Raw genomic sequence first — 9753 nt, forward strand, 5'->3', positions numbered from 1 at the left:
AGTTCTACAGACAGTCTCGGATGCATTATTAAATGGATTAAATAAATGTATTTCAAACACACGCAGACTGTGATTGACATGTTGAACTATATATTTTGTCTAATATCAGAACCTGGACATTTTACTTAGGGCAGCTGTATAAAATGTAAAAATCAGATTGAAAAAGCTGGATCAAAAATAAGCAAAAAAGAACGAGAAAGTTACACACAAAGTCTAAGAGACTAGTAGTTCTGAACGTTTAATTCATTATTTCAAATTGTATTCCATTGCACCATACTGAACCATTTGTTAATACAGCTGGAGAGGTATGACCTTTCTTAATCATTTAGCAGTTATATAATCGGTTAGTGATACACTATAAAGTGTTAATGTTTACACTATGAAGTTGATGGCAACATTTTGTCGTATTATGAATATATAATCAAGTTGCAAAACCTTTGCCTTCAGAATCAATCACATAACAAGTAACTCTGTTTGTCTGTTCCTTCCCGTATATAGTGGAATAACTTTTATGTTCAAGTTAATTATCAATAAAAACTGGGAAAAGCAGCACACTGTTATAGAACACATACAGTTGATACATACCAAATTATCGGTGTTTACATGTTTCTTTTTTATCTAAAAAAAAAAAGGGTACGCGAGAATTAAGTGCAATTGATAAATTTTGAAAGGAAATTTTGCAGTATACTATGAGCTCAAATATATGTGTATCAGTCCGACATCATTGCTTGTGTTTCGTACTGTTAGTTCCCATGCTTATCATCAAAATAATAGCAATTGTTTTGAATTTCCACCAGAGATTGATCTGGATCTTTCATTCCTGTAATTTTCAAACAACGCTATACTTCTAAGACTGTCAAATGCTCATAAGGGTGTGAAATAAAAATTGTTGAAGTAGAGTTTCAATCATAACACCTGTGTAATCTAGTTTGTCTTGTTATAGCTTTGTAGAAAACCCTTATATCATTAATTTGCTTTACGTCAGTTCAACAACTCTCCCCAGTAGATTGTATCATCTTGCAAATTGGCGACGATGGCCATTCGTGTTCACAGTTTATTCGCTTATATAAACAAGAGGGCTATAACTGTTAGAGCATAATAATAAGGAATAGAGAACAATGGAGTTGTACACTATAGAGAATAGGGGATAATGGGTGCTACATTATAAAGAATAGAGAACAATGGGGTTGTACACTATAGAGAATAGAGAATAATTGGGTGCTACATTATAAGGAATAGAGAACAATGGGGTTGTACACTATAGAAAATAGGGAATAATGGGTGCTACATTATAAAGAATAGAGAACAATGGGGTTGTACACTATAGAGAATAGGCAATAATAGGAGCTACATTATAAAGAATAGAGAACAATGGGGTTGTACACTATAGAGAATAGTGAATAATGGGTGCTACATTATAAAGAATAGAGAACAATGGGGTTCTACACTATAGAGAATAGAGAATAATTGGGTGCTACATTATAAGGAATAGAGAACAATGGGGTTGTACACTATAGAGAATAGGAAATAATGGGTGCTACATTATAAAGAATACAGAACAATGGGGTTGTACACTATAGAGAATAGGGAATAATGGGTGCTACATTATAAAGAATAGAGAACAATGGGGTTGTACACTATAGAGAATAGAGAATAATGGGTGCTACATTATAAAGAATAGAGAACAATCGGGTTGTATATTATAGAGAATAGGGAATAATGGGTGCTACATTATAAAGAATAGAGAATTACGGAGTTGTATAATATAAAAATGAAAATAACAGGGTGCTATAGTATAAAGAATAGCGAATCATTGGTTGGTACGATAAAAAAAAATTAAGAATAATGGACCAAAAAAAATAGGAAAAGAGAAAGATGGAATGAAATATTTTAAGATACACAAATGAAGACATCCAGACATCCAGACCATTTTTTCTTGTCGTAAGATGCAACATTTGGTTCTTCTTCAATCATCATCCCATTACTAGTTGATTTACTGCTAAAGTTTTCAATAGTTTCTAGTCTGTATTGGTGTCGTGAGTTATAATTTATCTTCTCAACTATATATTGAATATTTGTGTGACATATGTTATACAAAGGTCATACTAGTTCGTGGTTTTACCACTGTGTTGTTTTCAATGGATAGTACAGCAAAGATCAAATGTTTTGGCATCTTCAAGTGAGAATGACTTTTATTTCATGAATAACAACCCAACAGCATTTACAAAGGATGTTTGCATATTATTCAAGACAATCTCTTTATGATGACTACCAAGGGACATTATTCTTTTGACCTTGAGAAGATAAAAGCCAATCCTCGATTAATATTGTTAAAAAGATGTTGATCAATGTAAGGCCTGAATTTCTCTTAATCTACGATTGTAATAATAAAGGTAGAAAACACAAGCGAATAGTACAAATCTCCATTTAAAGGCAATAGTCGACTGACGGTTTTGGTCTACTGACTTTGTGTACATGTACATCTTCCATCGTTCATACTTTTGGCTGTTACATCATCTGTCAATCTACTGTATGTTTTGTCAAGAACGCACAGAGTGGTCGAAATTTTAAATTTCGGTCATTTGAATTTGTTTGCAGATATCAACTAGCGGATCATAGTTTGTTCTTATAAATAATAGTTCCCTTTCTCTATCATAGCTTTCACGAATATATGCAAAAGCCCAAACAATAGATTAACATGTCATTGAAGGGTAAAGACTCCTATGATGTGTCGACTGACAGCTTCAGCATTCTGATTTATTTGTAGATCTTGCCAAGATGATTTTGTCTGCCTTTTAAAGTTTCTCTTTGAGGTCTAAAAAATGTAAAGTTTTAATCAAAAGAAAAGTTGCAGAAAAATTATTTAAAATCGATATCAAATTAAAAAAAAACTCGTATTGAGAGTCGACTAATTATATCGGATGGTTATATATATAGGACAAAAACTCACTAACATGAATGGACAATAAACAAAAGATGAAAATATTATTGAGTTGATGACATGTGGGGTAGTACTTGAAATAAAACATAGCTTAATTTTCAAATTTTGTAGAAGTTAAAACCAATTTTTAGCAATATTTTGTACATGTTACAACATGTACGAAGTACTTTTGTACATGTTATAACTTGTATTTTTGCATTGTACAAATTATAACAGGTACAATATTTCTGTACACATTATAACATGTACAAAATCGCAACTTGTACATGACATGTATATAACTGTGTAACTCTATTCTTAAGCTTACCAATAATGGGTTTGTAAAAAGGTCTCCCTATCTTTTAAAGGTATCAAGTTTATAGACAAAAACACAAATAAAAATCGTCAATCAAGTGCAACATTTTCTTAAGTAGTCAACAGACCATTTCGACCCTGGTAGTTAGTCGCATATCTTTTCTTGTTGATTCAATTCCATCAAACGAATCTCTCTATTTATCATAGTTTTCACAATAATTTTCAAAACACTAGGCAGTGCAAAGAGATAAGAAATGCTGACACTGAACCTTCGAACCAGGTGAGCTAACACATTGCAATACGCTTAGTTATATTTATCTAATATTCATTTAAATCCGTTATGATGTAAAACACTGATATGAATTGTTTCTGCATGTCATAAACCTTCCCCTTTTAAATGACAACGACATAGATGCTTTCACATCATTTCTATAGTATATAGAGGTGCGACAAATGATGTATATCTGTATCAGTTTAAACCACACTAATTCAAAATGAAGGTCGCTGCTCTTGGTTTTGTTTTTTTATTGTAGATAATCGGAATACTCTGGTTTTATCTGAAGTGCAATTACAAATTTTGCCCGCTTACCCCTTCTTTTGATTTCATATTTCAATAACATAAAGTTTAAAAAAGTCTTTTTTGAAAATGACAAATAATCCTTGTTTTTATTTTATTTTTTTTTATTGTTTTTGAAAAAAAAATGAATGGTGCGAATGTTAAGTATACGAACATTCTAGAGAAAACCAGTTCCCGCCAAATGTTCAATGGCTTCTATCTCAAAAACAAGGACGCAGATGCTTGTCTGTTTTTTTAGTTTCGTTATTTATGTACTATCAATGTATAACAATATTTTAAAAATCTTTTTATTTTAAAACGCAGTAGCGAACTTCCTTAACACGCCATTATTCAACTGACAAAAACAATGATCATATCTTTGTTCTGTGTGTTCAAAGACATAGACCAGAATATTACATTACAGTAAGTAGATGTAACATCCGAATTCACTTTGTTTATGAGACTAAGATACTAGATCTAACATGCTTTTCGTTTTTGTAAAGACAAAAATGCTTTGTTCCTTCTTTTCTTGTATAAAAACAAGTACGCTCACTGCATGTAACGTGATTAAAGGATATGAGCTAAACTGTGTTCAGATTACTACTATTAACAAAAGCAGTTTGAAATTTCGTAATCAAGGGAGAAACTCGCAAACAATCTGGCATGTTCAACGTATTGTATTGTTTTAAGTATATATATATACATTTATAAAAAAAAATTATTAACAAATAAAAGAAACAAACAAGAAAAAAAAAACAGTTAAAAGAAACAAAAAGTCATTTCTGATCATAAAGGACACAGACAAAAATAGCGGGAATTCAATTTTGATAAAAAAAAAATAAAATAAATTATTACTTTCAGCTTACCAGAATAATTATAAATGTGTCATTATCAAATTATATTTATCCAGAAAGAAATATTTTATAGAACAGTAATTTTTAACACAGTGTTGATTGCAGCCAGTCTATTTTTGACATTTTTACCTATTATGTCTGTTTGTTTTGTTTACACATTGTTGTAATTATAATGGAATTGAATGCGAATGTCATACAAGTGAGAGGTTTAGCTAAATATACAATCAAGTTTAATCCACCATTTCCTACATAATGAAAATTTATGTACCAAGTTAGGAATATGACTGTTGTCTTAACATACGTTTGATGTATTTGAGCTTCTAATTTTTCAATTTGATAAGGGATATTTTCTGTACTTTTCATTTACTACGAGGTACATATGCTCGCATGATTGATTGATAGATTGTTTGTATTAAACGCCACTTTTAGAACTATTGACTATACCGTGAAGCCAGTTTGTATTGGCACGGAAGCCAGAGTGTTCGCACGGAACCGCTTGTTTTGGCCACAATCAAGAATTTTTTTTTTTAATTTTTAAATTGCAAAACGCTTTGTTGATTTTAACCTGAACGCAATTTTTCTCTGCTAGATTATAAATGTTGATACAAAAAAAATCATGTTTGTTTTGCAAAAATTAAGAAGTAATTCAGTTCTAGTAACCTCTCCTTTAATTCTGATGTGTGTTGCTTGAAACTTAATACGATATCTTGTATGGCAGCATATGGTACTGAATTAGTTTAAAAGCGGCTCCTATTATATAATTTTAAAAGGAAAATACAAAAGTCATATATTAGCGTGTTTGATCATTAAAAATGAGGAATGGAAGGAATGATTAATTAATGTTTGCTGAACGTCCAGGGGTAAATGTATTATGCATGTGCAGGATAAGAATAAATTAAGAATACATGACATATATCAAAATGAATAAAGGTAAGGTAATTTCAATTTTCAATCTCCCTTCTATGAACTTGTCATGTGACACAATAGCCCTCAAAGATTGGTCGTGTGTTATGTTTGTTTCCATTTTTTTTTATTTATACAGTTTTCGTAAATAGTTATAGCAATCATATGTTTTGGACACAATTATATATGTTTATAATAAATTACTATACGTGAAGCAAAAACACCTATCCCATACCGCCCAATTTAAATAGAACACTTTCAGAACTACTGAACTACATCGACATTCGTCAGACAATAATGTTGATGCAGACAAAGAACACACTTAAATTTCATAGTTTCGAAATATAAATGTATATTGTGAAACATATCTTTTAAAACACAAATCAAAGGAATACAAGCTACTTGAAGTTTGATCGGGTAAGTTACCTTACACAGCTTCGCCTCGGTTGGCAATGTTCTTTCTATGACTTTAGGTATGTAAAAACGTTCTATGATTTCATTTACATAACAGCATTCTATAACTTCAAGTACATAACGACGTTCTATATATAAAGTGTCCTTTACATACCAAAGTTCAATGACTTCAAGTTCATAACAGCGTTTAATGAATTCATGTACATAACAATATTACAGTCATTAAGAGAAGGAAACATAAATATAGCAAGATTTATTTTTGTTTGACAGTCAATGAAAATTGCTACATTACACATGTTACATGGCCGAGAAAAAAACTCGAACAAAACCATCCATTTTTGGGGTTACTGTCATCCTTAGTAAACAGAAAATGGAAAGTCTTTCATTTCTGCGAGTCTTATAATTCGAAAAATCTCAAACAATGTCTTGGTTAGAATGATAGCAAATTACGGAGTAAGCTCCCCTTTATTGGTATTTGTTAGTGCACTTCAATCGTTTTACATCGTTAAATACCACAACTTGAAAACGAATGTTATATTTGTGCACTATTACACATTTTGAACTGAAGTTTATGTAAGCTTAGTGGGTTTTTGTTTGTCGTGTTTTACCACTCAGTTTTTTTGGGGGGCAGATTGGAACTTGAGATTCAAAATAACTCTCTGGCGTAAGAGTTTTGATAATACAATACTTCTCTAAGACATGTGCAAGAGCTTCCTTGGTGTGCGTGTTTAATGGTCTGCGAAAGGCTCTTTTATTGCTAGTTTGATATAATTAAACATAAGTGACCATTGTAAGCCTTGCAAATCCAAAATTGTTACCCCTTACATTTTTGTTCACCTCGAGATCCGTCCTCAGAGAAATAATCTTTTACGATTGATAATTCTGATATTCACCCTTTCTTCGGTCCATATTTGTATATACTCAAAGAAAAATAACAACAACTTCAACATCCAACTTTTTGAGATTTTATATTTCACCAAATTCACCCATGTATTTGCTTACTCCATTGTTCACCACAAAACAGAATTTAATAGTCTGTTTAAGACCAGTAAAATATCTGTATTTACAAGTTTTTTCTGTATTTGACCTGAATTAATCACCTGTCCTTAGACACATGTAATAATATTAAATCGACAATTTGTAGTGCATCTTACGTCATTGATAAATAAATTTGTATACATACCCAATGAAAGTGTGTTGACCCAGTTCGAAGTCAAAATTATTTAATGGGTCGATAAGAAAATGTATTGACTGAAAGGAAAAGGATTCGATTGTTTCATTTTAATATCATATTATGAAAAAGTTGTAACTCGATTTTCTTATACCTTATCTGGTGGACTATTAGTCCCCGAGGATATCATCAGCTCAGTAGTACTGACATAATTTATAGCAAAATTGTCTAAAAGTCTCTGTTTATTAATTTTGAAATTATAAATAATTATATAAGGTTTCAACTCCTTTAGGCAAAGTTGACCTTAGATGGATATGGCAATTTTTTAGGTATTTTTCTGTCATACAGCTTTTCAACGATTTCGGTTCTTATACATTTTTGGCTTTGAAATATTCGACTTTTACCGTTCCTGATGAAGGTAAATCCAGGAAAGTGTTTCGGACGCATGAACGTATTTAACGTTTTGTTTTCATATTTTATCTAAATATTCCGTATCATCTTCACAAATAATACACGATGGTCTTGACGTGTCTGCACCAACGTTGTTTAGCATCTTTGTATCGTGTTATAGTGTTCGTTTAATTGTCTTTGTATATTTATAATCTTTACTGTTTAGACCATTTATAGCAATATCCTTTTGGCGTGGCTCGGTATTTATACATCCTACCATTGTGTTATTGTGCTTTGGTCATTTTTTTATATTTTTGTCTTTCATTTTTGCTTATGTGCTTTATCTACAGAGTGTCTACATGTAATTTTTATTTTCTTTGTTAAGATAGTTGTTTGGTTTTATAATGATTAAGATTATAACACACTGTTGACTGCAGTACCCTTATTTTTGACATTTTTACCTATTACATGTATTATGTTTGTTTGTTTTGTTTACACATTGTTGTCAATATGATTGAATTTTATGCGACTGTCATACAGGTGACAGGTTTAGGTAGCTATAAAACCAGGTTTAATTCATCATTTTCTGCATAAGGATTTGTCTGTACCAAGTCAGAAATATGACAATTGTTTTTCATTCGTTTGATGTGTTTAGCTTTTGATTTTGTCATTTTTTAAGTGACTTACCGTTTTGAATTACCCTTGGAGCTCGGTATTATTGTTATTTTACTTTTTACATTTTTAAGGTGCTTGAATTATTTTAAAATTCATAACTACACAGTGTGTTTTTTTCTATATACATTTGCACGTTTATTATGTTCGACGAGTTAGTGGTATAACTGTTTTCTGATTATTCCTTGTTGAATTCAACTCGAACTATCCTTGTTTAAATATAACGGAAATTTCCCAACTCACAATTCCTGACAAAAAAATTGATACATAATATATGTTTTGAGTCTTTAGCACAACAACGAAAAAATCATTTATGACTTACAGAATCAGAATATACGTATCTGATATTACTACAACAGTTTGTTTTATTATTTTGGATGCATAATGCTGTGCTTCGGGCCGTTTCTAGTATATTGGATAGTTGAATCACTAACAGTGTTGCTTATGAATTACTTAATCGGTATTCTTACCTTATACTTTCTACAAATGCAGTTCTCTTTGCCATTTAAATCTAAAACAAGTATGTTAATTGAGTGTAAAATAATGAACATTTACGAGATGTACAATGAATCAAATAACAAAAGAAAAATAATGGGGATCAAGTACATTTGTGACGTCTAGACTAAGATAGGTATGGATCAAGTAAATCAAGTTTGCATTTATCTATTTATTATACCACCTGTCATGCTGAAGAGTTACATTGAACACACATATGTTTTTGTAGATCAGATCAACATGAAGTGCAAGGTGATGTTTTTGTCTGAATTGGTGATTTTGTTCTGCCTTATTGGTCAAGGTGAGTAATGGAAACGTTTTCGAAGCAAATATCACTAGTTCAATTTAACGATTTAAACACACAAAAATAGCTAAAAAAAAAAAAAAAAGCCCAAACAGATATACAATTGAATAACAAATAACCGAACGAGCCATTATTACATGTATGGGTACTTTATCAAGCAATCCAATCGTAAAGGATGCTTAATGTACAGTGAGTACTTCTCAAATGACAGCTGAAAATTATGGTCAAAATTGGTCGGTATTTTGAAAAGAATGAAAGTCTTTTTTGGAGACTTCTTTTTATTTTGTGTTTCATAAAAAGTGAATAAGAGATATTCTACTTTACGCAAAAATAAAACTAGTTTTACAGTGTGTATATTATTTAATGGATAAGTTTATTTGTTTATTTAGATACAGTTTAATTTTATTATTTCTTTGTTTCTTTATCTACTTGTCTCTCTACTTTAAATAAGTGTTGTGCTTGCAAACGTTTTTTTTAAAAATATATTCTGACATTATTCATTTATCAAATAATTACTTGAGGTAGTATGGGAGTATAATCGACCATTGATGGTAAATTTTTAAACTTTGCCAAAATGTAGTATATATTGTGATTATTTCCTCAACATAAAGATAATACATTGGGTCATCTAGTTGTTTTCAAACTACATGTTGTGAAACACACGATACATTGTGTATGGATCATACAGAGATAAAGTAGCATTGCATGAATACAAAGTTAAGATAGCTCTCATAAAATGATTTCGTAATATTGAAAGAA

The sequence above is a fragment of the Mytilus californianus genome, unplaced genomic scaffold (genome assembly GCF_021869535.1).
Source record: "Mytilus californianus isolate M0D057914Y unplaced genomic scaffold, xbMytCali1.0.p SCAF_10, whole genome shotgun sequence".
NCBI lineage: Eukaryota > Metazoa > Mollusca > Bivalvia > Mytilida > Mytilidae > Mytilus > Mytilus californianus.